The sequence below is a fragment of the Thermobia domestica genome, chromosome 2 (genome assembly GCF_964235325.1).
Source record: "Thermobia domestica chromosome 2, izTheDome1.hap1.1, whole genome shotgun sequence".
Taxonomy (NCBI): domain Eukaryota; kingdom Metazoa; phylum Arthropoda; class Insecta; order Zygentoma; family Lepismatidae; genus Thermobia; species Thermobia domestica.
This window is the reverse complement of record NC_137455.1, coordinates 193246321-193260341: the sequence shown is the minus strand read 5'-3', so window position 1 is coordinate 193260341 and position 14021 is coordinate 193246321. Positions and strand designations below refer to the sequence as shown.

Genomic DNA, 14021 nt, shown 5'->3' with positions numbered 1-14021 from the left:
TGTCCCAAGTCCAATTGCCTTCAAAGATATTGACACAACATCGTGAGACAATTAGGGTTCTACAAGAATTAACAACAGCTGTAGACGCTAAGGCGTCTATTACTATACTAGGCTACCCGGGTTCGGCCCTCGTGGGAGCATAATTTCTTCCGTCGTTCTATCCTTGTACAAGTGTATCTCAGGGGTTCACCCAGCCTGTTAAATGTTTCCCTCGAGAAATCTGGGATATAGGGGTCTGAACGGTAATGATAACCACATCAACTCTTTTAAGTGACGAAATCATACAACATTGTGACTAACTTTTTGTTACTCCTCACGCTTCTCTCGCATCTCCATTCTTTCATTCTGCTATTTCTCCTGTTGACATTTATCCATCATTTACTTGCATCTGCATTCCGTCTGTCATAAACTATACATGCATATTCACATAACATTAGAGAAAGACTTCTTTCACTTCACTTAAAAACCCTCTAATGTAGCAAGCATACTGTCAGCTATAACTCTAGGGATTAAGAGTTTATCTCTACTACATATCTGTGTCAATCTATCAAGGACAAATATTGTCATGATTTTTTGTTCACTCCCTATTGTGCTGTTGACCCGAAACTTTGTATAGGACTGTCTGCTTGGTGACAATACAGCTATTAATAGAACAATAATGTACAGTATATGGAAAAGTTCAGTATTGTGCAGGCGCTTAAATAAAATTAGAATGATGTACGAAATATCAAAGCAAAAGTTGCAGGTATCAAACTTCTGTAGTGATTCCTCTAAGGACAGGTATCAAAAATATCAATATACGTAGCACACGGATATATATATATAGGGTGTTCTAGAATTACATCACTTCATGACAGGACCTCCATCGTGTAGGAACACTTCACCTATCCTCCTTAATTACGCCTACTGGTCATAATTTCCAGTGTATCAATGTATCTCTCAGGATTACTGATAACACTAGTTAACAAATTTAAACTTTTTGTTTGTTACATGAGAAAAATCACCTGATCTTAAAGGAACTTTTTCCGCTGAATTCGAATATGCACTCGGTTTCTCTCCATCACGTACAGTTTTCCCTAACAGAGGGATTTTCGGGAAATTCCCTCAAAAATTTCCCTTTTTCAGATATTTTATTCCCCTAGCTCCTGTCCCCTTACATATAGTAACATAGAAATTATACCTAAGTATACCTTGATTTATATTTAATAAACCCTAAAAGTTTCGTAAAAATCGCTTTGTTCTTTCTAGAGAAATAAATATATTTGTATGTATACTGTGTGCACTGTTTATTGCACCTGATAGTAATGCTTTCAGATCTCCTGAGTTGGGGTAAAAACGATTTGCTTTATTACTACAAACACAGACATAAAAATGAATATTTACAATAGTCAACAACATACTTGTATTGCTCTCTGTAAATTTAGAAACGTGTATAAAAATAGAATGTACTTCCAACGTATATTTTTTTTAAACGTACAGTATATGTATATCTTAATATATATATATACAATTCTCCAAGTTTTTTCGTTTTGTTCATGAAATGGTTATCAATATTTGTTATCAAATGTAACAGAATGCAAAAGAAAGAAAGAATGGAATACAGACTCATTGTTGACAACAATGAACTAATGCAGTCTGAATTTTCCACTACGGTATCGTTTCCCCCCTCCCCCCGCGCATTTCTTTCTTGTGTTCTTGACACCTGGTGAGGGAGTTTTGTACATTTTTATATTGACGTGTGGTTTAACACTACTTCACTTTCAAAGTTGTCTGCTGCTAAGAGTGCTTTCATGTTTGATCTTAACGGCATTATACCCAACTAAGACCAGAAGTTTAGTTTGTGATCAGTACAATGGCGTCAAGAGGACGGCGTTCGTGTGTTAACTCACCAAATAGTTTTTGTTATGTGTGTGGCCAGTTTGTAGTTAAAGGACAGTGTAGATCCATTACGCCATCGGTGAAACTAGCATATTATATATATTTCGGATGTCGTGTGGGAGATCAGGACAAAACTTGGGCACCCAACATAATTTGTGCGTCGTGCTACGTCACTTTACTTGCATGAGCCAAAGGGAAACGGAGGTTCATGAAATTTGCTGTACCAATGGTGTGGAGAGAACCCACCAACCATCTGGATGATTGTTATTTTTGTCTCACAGTAGTTAAGGGACATTCTTAAAAAAAAGCAAATACACAATAAGTTATCCCAACGTTAAATCCGCAATTAGACCTATTCCGCACGGGGATGAACTTCCACTTCCCGAGCCCCCTACCAACTGGGAAGAGATATGGCCAAAAGACTCTGATGATGATCATGACCTTGATGAACCATCGACATCAACATGTACATCCAAGGATCCAACGTTCATCCCTGACAGTGTTCGCGAGCCACATTTCATCCGGCAATGTGAACTTAATGACCTAGTCCGTGATTTGCACCTGACAAAACAAGAGGCGGAACTTCTGGGATCAAGGCTCCAGCAGTGGAACTTATTGGATGCAGAAACGAACATATCAGTGTACAGGAAAAGGCATGTTCAATTTTCAAGCTATTTCTCAATGCAAGATAATGTGTGCGTATGTACGGATATAAATGGGTTGATGGCGGAGCTAGGAATTCCTTACGTTCCAGAATAATGGAGGTTATTTATCGACGCGTCAAAGGTCAGCCTTAAAGCTGTCCTTTTACATAATGGAAATAAAAAACCTTCTATACCACTTGCGCACTCAGTGAAGATTAAGGAATCCTATGACACCATGTCAACTTTGCTAAATCTTATAAATTACAAGGACCATTGATGGCAAATACGTTGTGATCTCAAGGTGGTTGGTATTTTATTAGGACTGCAGTGCGGTTACACGAAGTACCAATGTTTTTTATGTTTATGGGATAGCCGAGCTGATGACAAACATTATGAAGTGAAGGAATGGGAACCTAGAGTGAATTACGTACCTGGAGAATGCAACGTCAAATACGCTCCTTTGGTAGATCCTAATAAGATATTACTACCGCCACTTCATATCAAGTTAGGACTTATGAAAATCTTTGTCAAAGCCATGGACACATCTGGTGAAGGTTTCAAGTATTTGCGAGATAAGTTCCCTAACCTGAGTGATGCTAAGATTTCAGCGGGAGTGTTTATTGGTCCCCAAATTAGGAAATTAATGCTTGATGATAGCTTTGACAGCAAGTTAAACAGTGCTGAGCTAGCTGCCTGGACAGCATTTAAGTGTGTTGTGCGCAACTTTCTGGGCAATAACAAAGCTGAGAGTTACACAGAAATCGTACAGGACATGATACAGAAATACAAAGAGTTGGGTTGTAGGATGTCTTTAAAAATCCACTTTTTGCACTCCCACCTCAGCTTCTTTCCTGCTAACCTAGGTGCTCTCAGCGACGAACAGGGGGAAAGATTCCACCAAGATATAATGGCAATGGAGAAAAGGTACCAGGGACGATGGGATCCTTCAATGATGGGGGACTATTGTTGGGGTCTTGTTAGAGAATGCAACATTTCTTACAAAAGAAGGAAGTAGTGTACGTTTTTGTAACCCAATGGAAGTTTCATATATTGTGATAGTTTTGATTGTCTTTTCATGACCTTTTGGTACATTTGTATTATTATTTATTGTAAATTGTCACACATGTAAATTATATTGTATTATATTTTATATATGTGTTTGTGGTAATAAAGCAAAACGTTTTACCTCAACTTAAGAGATCTGAAAGCATTACTATAAGGTGCAATAAACAGTACACACAGTATACATACAAAGATAGAATAAAGCGATTATTACGAAACTTGGAGGGTTTGTTAAATATGAATCAAAGTATACATAGGTATAATTTCTATGTTAGTATATGCAAGGGGACAAGATCTTGCGGTGTAAAATAAACGAAAAGGGAAATTTTTGAGGGATTTTCCCGAAAATCTCTCTGTTACGGGAAAATCGTACGTGATGGAGAAAAACCGAGTGCATATTCGAATTCAGCGCAAAAAGTTCCTTTAAGAACAGGTATTTCCTTTTATGTAACAAAACCTTTGTTAACTAGTGTAATTTGTCCACATCTACCTCTAAACCCAGTGGCTTGTACCGGTCTTTTAGTTTAATATAGGCTTATTTCTAAAACAGTATAATAATGACGTATACATAGATACAGATCTTTTGTTCCCTATTCTTACAAGAATCACCTGCTGGTTTGGACATACCTTTGCGCACCACCCTGTAGATCCACCATCAACAGTTCATTGCTATATGCAGAGGTCTCTACAATTTTCTAAAATGAGCAATTTATTTCCATGTTACTCCGCAGTGCTTCTTAGTTTCATCGCATCATGATGAAAGACATTTCTATATCATTTCTTTTTTCTTGAAATCCAGTCAAGGCTTGCTTTGATTAACCAACTCAAATATGTCCAAAAAATTACCACTTCAGTGCTTTTACCTTCACTACCCTAATTCAATATACATCATTGAATTTTAAAAAAAATTAAAGAAATATCTCGCAAGTAAATCTCGCAAGGAAAGATATACATAGGTATATTTAGGTAATACAAAACATACTCTCTCATCAGCTAGACTTACCGAACGTCATAAGCTGTCTTTTGCATAAAACCTAACCTAGCTGGGAAGTGTTAACGTGCCTTCGAGGACATTGTGTAGGGCACGCACAATCGTGACCAGCACGCATACGCTCTCACTGGGATTGACAGCGCTTTTCAGTGCTGGAGGGTGAACCTCTCATCATCATCATCATTACACATCTCCAAGCGTATCATATCCTTTCATTTGGGCATCAGCCCAGAGGCGGATTTTTCGATGGCGGACCCACGGCTAGGGTCAGGCAAAACGATGAAAGGCAAGCATACAGGATTACCGCAAGTTTTAGCTGGACCAACCGAGAGCAACACGAAGATCAGGACCCGCAGGGATCCAAGCCACGTCGCCTCCACTATTAGTAAATCGCAGCGACTAGGTTCTCAAGCCTCAGTTGCCTCTGCCACTTCAGTTCTCTCTTCTGGCTCTGTTCGCAGCAGATCACCACATGCATCAGAGTAGACAGACAGTTATGCCGAACACCTTCAGCAATATCCGCCTACGAAAAAGCAACATCTTGCTTCAAATCCGGGTGTAAGCCAAGTTCCAATGGTCATAGCTACATCTTCGAATCATTCTCACGTGTCTACTTCACCTTCCGTTCATTCAATGTTACTAACTAATTTCGACGTAAAATTCAGCAACGCGAAGTTTGTTGCCATACAACTACGCAAGTACCTCCCTCGGGCAGCTATATCAGAAATCGTCCATACGAGGAATGGTATCATCTTAAAAACTCCGGACCCAACTTTGCTCGCTACAATAAAAAACAAAGTGCCTATTGACACTTTTGGTTCCAATGCGAAGATTCAATCACTGAACTCTTCCACACGTAAGCAGCCACCGAAACGATCACCATTGTTATCTGTTGTTATTCGGGGGGTTGACCCCTCTTATACCGATGAAGAGATCCAAGAGGAATTCAAGCTAGAAGGCCATACTATTACGAAAGTACTACGAATTCGAAACGACCAAGGCCCTACCTATATGGTTTGTGTTCTTACAAACCACCAAGACACCATCGATGAGCTATTGGCATCAGGAGCCTACATTTATAACCATAAACACCGAGTAGAACCATCACGAACACCAGTTCCTATGCCTATCCGCTGTGAGCGATGCCAGGTTTACAATGCTCATCAGATATCTGATTGTAAAATCATAAGTAAATGTGGCTACTGTGCTGGTCCACATAGCACCCGGACTTGTAATAACTTGCAATTGCCACCAAAATGCGCCACTTGTAATGAACAGCATCCGGCCTACAGTTATAAGTGTAAGGCAAAGCCGGACCCTATTCAGGATCATCCTGAACTCGTCGTTCCTTTGCGACCACCGACGCCAGTTCAAACCACTCCACATCCAATTGACGCTCCAGTTTCATTATACCAGCTACTAACGTTTCTAACACTAGCTCTGCAAAATATTCATCCTTTCATTAGGCCTCACATTCTACAACAAATCATTATAGCAGCAAAAACAACCTTCCATGTCAATTTTACTGCAACATATTCCGGGAATACTGTCCATTTCCATAAATCACATGCTACTACTATCGATTAATATTATGACTTAAACTTTTCTCTTTCTCAACATCCGATCACTATCAAAGAACAAAATTTTATTTGAACAGCTTCTTCTCGAGGAGCATGTAACAGTATTTCTGATTAATGAAACATTTCTTACAAGCTCTCGCTCTTGTCGTTTACCACGATATACCATGCTTCATTCTGCAAATCCTCTACCTACACTTCGAGCTAATGGGAGAGTGGCCATAGAGATATCTCCTCACATCCCTTTTCGCCAGCATCACTATACTGCAACAGCTGTTCCCGAATACCTGATTGCCACTGTTTATTTAAAAAATATCATAATCACACTGGCAACTATATATATAAGACCAAACCATATATTACCTGAGCAGTTCGTGCAATATATCTCCAACACTTTCAATAGATATATTATCATGGCTGACTTCAATATGCATAGCCGCAGCGGTGGTGACCGGACCAATTTTGTTAACTTTATAACGACGCACACTACTGGAATCATTCTTGATTTTCCGCAAGCTACGCGGCCCATCTCAAACACCAAGCCTGACATAGTCATCGCCTCAGCAAATCTTGTCTCACACTGCAATGTCGAAATCCTTGATCTTCTGGGTAGCGATCATGCACCCATCAAGCTAGTCTATAAACCATATTTAGCTACAACTAGTTCTTCGTTACCATTGCGAGTGAGCTTGCGTTATGATAAATGGGATCAATATCGTACCCATATTTCAGACCTCACCAGAGATCTAACCAAACCCACCACAAGCGACGATTTATATCAGACTGTAGACACCATTACCTCTGCAATCCAAGAAGCCAGCAACTTATACATTCCAACCACCCAATCCGTTCCCTATCAACCTAAGCTTCCGCCTCAATACACCACTATGATCAAACGTTCACGCCAGTTCTATCGAGAGCATCTTCGCACTCGCAATCCAGAAGCACTCCGACATCACAAACAACTTCAACGTACAGTACACAACTACGTCAAAGCATATGAACTTCGCTCCTGACTGAAGACATGCAACAATCTTTCCGAAACATCGCATCCTACAAAATTCTGGATTCGCTTTAATGCATTGTGTGGGAAGTTTACTACTACACCCTACCCTATTTTATTAGGCGACACACCTATTACTACTGATCGAGATAAAGCGAATGTATTTCCAGACCACTTACAAGAAATTTTCACACCGTCAGCTGACAACGCACCACACGCCGCTGATAGACTTAACACCTCATCGCCACAACTTCAAACAAATATTACTCATATCTTACCTACTAATGCTGCTGTCTCTGCTCCCATCACTGTTCAGGAAATATCACAAGTTCTTCATAATAAACGAAATACTGCACCAGATCTCGATAACGTGGCATATCGCCATATCAAAGAAAGTCCTATCTCGCTCCTGCTTCTTCTTGCGAATGTTTACACATTCATACTGCGCACTGGCTACTTTCCTCTAGCTTGGAAAACATCTAAGACGCTCATGTTTCCTAAACCACACAAACCGCCGCAGAATATTGCATCCTATAGACCTATCCAACTTATTTCCACCTTCAGTAAGATCTTCGAGCGTATTCTGGTTAAACGATTACATCTTTTCATCGCCGATCATAACTTACTTCCAGTCACACAAGCAGGTTTTAGGCCAGCCTTCTCTATCAACGGTCAGCTACTCCGACTCACAACCCTCATCACACAACATTAAAATTCAGGTCAACCTTCTTGCTTAGTATTATTTTTCTTGGAGAAAGCATTCGACAAGGTCTGGCACCTTGGGCTCATATATAAACTTATCGAATTCCAGATTCCTATCTCATATATTCGCCTCATATACAATTTCATTACCAATCGTATCACCTATATCTCCGTACGTGGCAGTTTAACACACACTATCTTTCTATTCACAAGGATCGGCTTTATCTCCTTTACTATATCTTCTGTATGTAGCTGACATGCCCCGATTACCAGATAAAATACACCTCTTTCAATATGCGGACGACACGGCCCTTCTAACAGTTGGAACAACTATCCAGCAGATCAATAATATCTTACAGACTGCTATCGAAAGCTTCTACACCTGGTGTACTTTCTGGAGGCTTACTATCAACGCAGCGAAAACTCAGGCCATAGTTTTCTTACCACCCAGACAAACTTCCAAATTCCGTAGAAATCCACGAAAACTCTCTCTCCAGGTTGATGGGGTGCCTATTCAACTCAGTAATACTGTTACATATCTGGGAATTACATATGACCGCCACCTTACCTGGTTGCAACACTTGAAAAATGTTACTACTAAAGCCTATAATAGACTTAATCTCTTGAAACGATTGACCGGTACCACTTGGGGTCTTAAACCACACACCATACTAAATACGTACAAAGTTTTTTTTACGACCAGTCCTCACGTACGGCTTCACTGCTTGGTTAGCTGCTCCGACAAAGTTCTAGAATAAACTCTTAATCCTAGAACGCCATGCTTTTCGTACAGCGTTCCGTATTAAGCTACCTAGTCCCACACAGGAACTGTACCGCCGAATTACCTTTCCGACCTTACAATACTATCTTGAAAAGCTGCGGCTAACACATATCACCAGACGTTTCGAAACCCGACATCCTTTACTTCAGGATACAATGCGTTATTTAGTACTTCACCCAACACCTCACCGTTACTATCATTCTCCACTTTCGCTTCTCTTAACCTTATATCACTATACTCTACCACCATTAGATTCCGCTTTACTTATCACCGCCGATTACGTCATTCATGAACATCTTCCTCTCATTCACCCATCATTTCCAGCACAGTGATTACCATTATTTACTAACATGGGCCTCATTCGTTTCCATCATTGCCTAGAGCAGCCCTTAGGCTGAAGATATGCTCATTTGTCTTACTAATATAACCCACGTGTTGTCCTGTGTATGCACCTCGCCACATCATTCACGCCCATTACTATATGATCCGTATCGTGCATGCTATACTTAATCCTTCGTTATGATCATTAATGTTCTTTGCTTATAATATACTGTCTGATTATTTCCTTATTTATTTTCCTTTAATAACAATCATATATAGTAAAGTAACATTTCGTTCATCTATTTATATAATCTATCACATCTTACTTTTGGCACTTCTTTTGTTCTCATGTTTTGCTTTGTTTTCTCACTTATATATATATATATATATATATATATATATATATATATATATATATATATATATATATATATTCTATCATTATCATATTTATATTCATGTTGTGTTCAATTATACTCGTTATTATGTAACTGCTCTTATGTTATTAACACTTCACCTACCATTCAAGTATGATTATGATCGAAAAGATCATAATGTCCTAGTTCTAGTAATAAATAAATAAATAAATAAATTACTCAGCCGACCCATGCCTTACTTCTTTACCATAATACCTTCACTTCTCCCACCTAAGAGAGGGTGTAGCACACTAAAAGGGAGCTAGCCTATGGCTAGCACTTCAAAAAAATACAGAAAGCAATGGTATTCTTACAATTTTGCATATGAAATTATATCGAAAGATAGTGACTATTTATTTCGTTCAAATTCCTTAAGTGCCTTTTCGATCATATTATAGAACTATTTATTTAGATATCAATTATGTTCTATTAGCATTACCGTAAAATTTATAATTGCTTTACACAATGGTGTTATTCTAATTTTTTAACAACTGGTTCTATATTGTATATATAGAGAGATGGTAGATGGATAGGGATAGGTAGATAGATATACAGTATATAACTCTCTTAGGAACCAAATCATACAAGATAGACTAAAGCAAGTTTTAACTAGATACCACATGTGTCAAGTAGGAACGTACACAGCATCCTAATATTACAAGGTGGTGTGACGAAATTAGGTAGCACTGCGAATATCTTGTAAACGAATTATCCAAGATAGATGGTTGTCAAAATGTATTAGAAAGACCTTAATCCAGAAATGGATCAATTATTGATAATGGTATGTAACCGTTTGAAATATAAATAACTCTTACCACTACACTCATGTGATCCCAGTTCTTATTCTTGATATCCGAGTATTTGAGATTAAGAAATAAGCGCTTATACCTTGTTCGTATTTTCAACCTATAGCTGCAGGAATTTCTACAAATAAAGTTATTTAAACTAAAATTTACTCTTCCTGGGTATAACTGGGTAAAATTACTGTTATGTCTAGGTATAATAAACGGTTCTGCGAACTCGAAATATTTTAACAACCGGTTCTAGCGAACCGGTGCGAACCGGCTGAATAGTACCACTGGCTTTACATGATTCTTACAAGCATTGTAAAGATTTTCTTGAAGAAATAGCTGTTTGATTGAATTGGTGTATTTTTAACTGCAATTCTCCATATGTACTTACTTATGGAATTAGGCATCTTCTTATCTGCTTTTCTGCTTGCAAAATGACACATAGTATTTTTACTATGTAAGATACTTTTTAAGAGTAAAACATACTTACCTGAGCAAGTATTTCACAGATATACGCGAAAACAATTATGCGTAAATATATTATTCATGATATTAAATCTCATAACATAAAACCATTTTTGTCTTTGCAATATGAAACAAAATCCTAATAATAGTATTATGAATAGTTTTGAAAATACTCCTCTTCATAAGTAAAAGACTATTCATACATAAAATTGTTGTGTTTATTGAATACATTTTTCTCGCGTCTTCTGCAAAATTATGAGAATCAATGGTCAAACAACAGCAACTTAAAATATTATTTCTTGATTAATTGTTGAACAGTAGAACATTCCTCTTTGCCCTTTTTAAAACCACTGTGGATTCAAAAATCTCTTATGAGTATTCACACTTAAGTTTCCTAGGACCACTTAAGTTTCCAATATATTACCTGTTAATGAAAATAGGTCTTAAACGATTTTAAAAAATAAAATTTCTGATTTCAAATTCAAGTAGATCAAGGTAGTACAGGAGTTTTCTTCTTCGAAAACGATTGACAAAAAATTCCGGAATTTTAACTTTTGGTCAATGCCTTTTGAAAGTCTAAAATCAATGATTTTAGATTTGAATTTAATGTCTATAGCTATATGAGAATGATTTTAGAATAGCAAGAAGTAGTTGTAGGAATAAAGTACGAAATGATGGGTGAGAGTACAACTGCAGGCGTTAAACAGAAATGTTGCCTCACATCAATGTCAATTAATACGCATATTTGTCTATAAGGAATAGTGAAGAAGTGTCTTTATGAGGAAGACAGTATTTTGGAAGAGGTACAGAATTAGTTTTATATAGTTCGCAAATGATATAGCCGTTGTTGGAAAATAAAATTGATTAGAAAATTTGAGAACAAACTGCGAAGAATATGGGATGAAGATAAATGATGGTGATTTAGACCATTGCCATTTCTCCACGATGTTAATTTCTCCATTAAGAAATTACACTCCATACAGAAGCTCAACATATATTTCGCCTATAGACTTGTACTTCGAATATTCTTTCTAAACTTAAAAAACAGTCATCACGTATGATTTGTTCTTTCGTAATAATCATCCTATTCACATATACTGTTATCAATATTTAAAGCTTAATTTTCACAATCAAGACGTTTACTTCTTTTGATGGAATGAAAATCTGCATGCTTTTTCTATAGATCCATAGCTACCAAGTCTACATTTCTTAATTTTCTTCTCTCAACTGACACCTGACTGGCCACTGTTTCTTGTATACACGAAAAGAACAAGTACCACTGCAACTGTGAATAATCGACTTACGCAACATGTGTTCATGCTAGAAGAGTGCAAAGTTTCAACTGAAGTTATTACCTAGCTACCGTTATTTGCCGAAGTTAACTTAATAGGTGTTCACCAAAAATTAATAAAAATATAAATATTTCGTCCCAAGACGCCTTATCAGTAAATTATCCTTCCTGGGTTCTTTACAAAGAAATTAATTGCCTCGAATTCTAGCTCTACTTTTAATAATGAAATATTTATTCACAGAATTTTAACAAAATCATTAGAGATACTTCTTAAAAAAGAAAAACGAATATCGAAACGAAACACTAATACCAATAATCTAGCCTTTTAAAAATTATCTATCATAACAAATTATGCTGTATTAAGGATCATTAGTGGGATATTCATGTATGAAATACAAATATTAACAGAATCGTCGAAGTGTTTTCCTTAAATGTCAGAAACAGCCTCAAGTCAAAGAGTATACTATTGATTGTAAATTCTAATATGATAAATAATATACCACAATTTGAGGTTATTAATGAAATATGAACAAATTTGCCTGAATCGTTTTTTTTTCTTTTTTTTTAAATAAAATGGTCCGAAAAAGTCATCCCCAGGAGTAAACTATCATCTCTGGATTTTTTTTAAAAAAGCAAATGACTTATGCTACGTTCTAAGGCTGTTAACGTAATATTGATTTAAGAGATATAAACAAAATGTTCTGAGCAGATATTTTTCGAGTTCCAAGCTATTCTTTGCTTAAGTCTCGGAGACTTATAGAATGGCTTTTGTCCGTCTATCTGTCCATTTGTCTCATGTATCAGAGGAAACTGGTAAGAGATAGCGAGATGTGGTTTTCTGCAGTCGATTCAGCGTTCCAAGGATAATTCCATCTCTCCTGGTTACTCTCTATTCAAACCGGAAGGAGTTCATATTAGTCATTTCCGGTTTCAACGTTTATCACCATACAACGAAAACAGTAACAGATAGCGAGAAGCAGCTTTTTGCTAACGATTTAGTGTCTCAAGACAACATATCATGACTACCTATAACAATCTACCGAAACCGGAAGTGGTTCGAATTTATTATTCCAGTTTCAATACTGATTTCTGTAAAGCGAAAACGGTAAATCCTATCAAGATGAGATTTCGTGCAATCGATTCAGCGTTCCCAGAATAGATTTAATCTTATTCGTTAACCTTCTATTCAATTTGAAAGTGGTTCAAATTAGCCATTTCTAGCTTCGACGTTTATCATCATACAACAAAAACAGTAACAGATAGCAAGAAGTTTTTGCAAACGGTTCAGAGTCTCTCGACAACATATCATGACTATTCTCAACACTCTACTAAAACCGAAATTGATGCAAATCTACTATTACTTCCGGTTTCAATGCTGATTTCTGTAGAGCAAAAGCAATAAATGCTATAAAAAATACGTTTTTATAATCGATTCAGCATCCCTTAGCCCTCTATTCAAACCGGAAGTGGTTGAAATAAACTATTTTTAGTTTTAACCTTTATCGACATAGAACAAAAACAGTAAGAGATAACGAGTAATTTCGTTTTAATATGGATTCAGCGTCCGTGGGACAGGTTCTATCTTTGATCTTATTATTCCTTTGCAACCAATACCTACAGATGAATACCAAAAGTTTGAATATTGAATTCGCACAGTTTGGAAGTCTTAGTTTCACACTGTGAAACTATACCGCACTCACTTTTTTTTTTAATAGAAAATCATCCAAAATAGTCGTATCTGACCCTCGACAATAAATGACCTCTTCTGGATTATTTTTAGAGAATTGCTATATTCTATGTTAACGAGTTAATCTTATAAAACCTTTAAGTATAAATTTCGTTCATATACTTCGACTGCATGGTATTTACGCTTGTGTCCATACATCGGAATGGACACATACATTCACATCACATTTGGAGATGTAAGTGATGTGAAACGTGTAATCTTTGAAATCTCGAATTCAATTACTTTCACGATTGCATTACTTTTTTCCCCCTCGTTTTTGCTCAAAAGTAAAAGTACTTATTGAACAGTGGTGCTTATAAAATGGGATTTAAAAGATACTGTCATGTATCCATTATTTAACTTGTCTGATTTT

The 14021-nt window shown here is 37.0% G+C and overlaps 1 protein-coding gene across 1 annotated transcript in view; it reads left to right on the top strand.

Annotated features, from left to right (window-relative positions):
• LOC145678340 (orexin receptor type 2) overlaps window positions 1–14021 on the top strand; it is an 844605-nt gene that overhangs the window by 820656 nt on the left and 9928 nt on the right. The window lies entirely within an intron of this gene.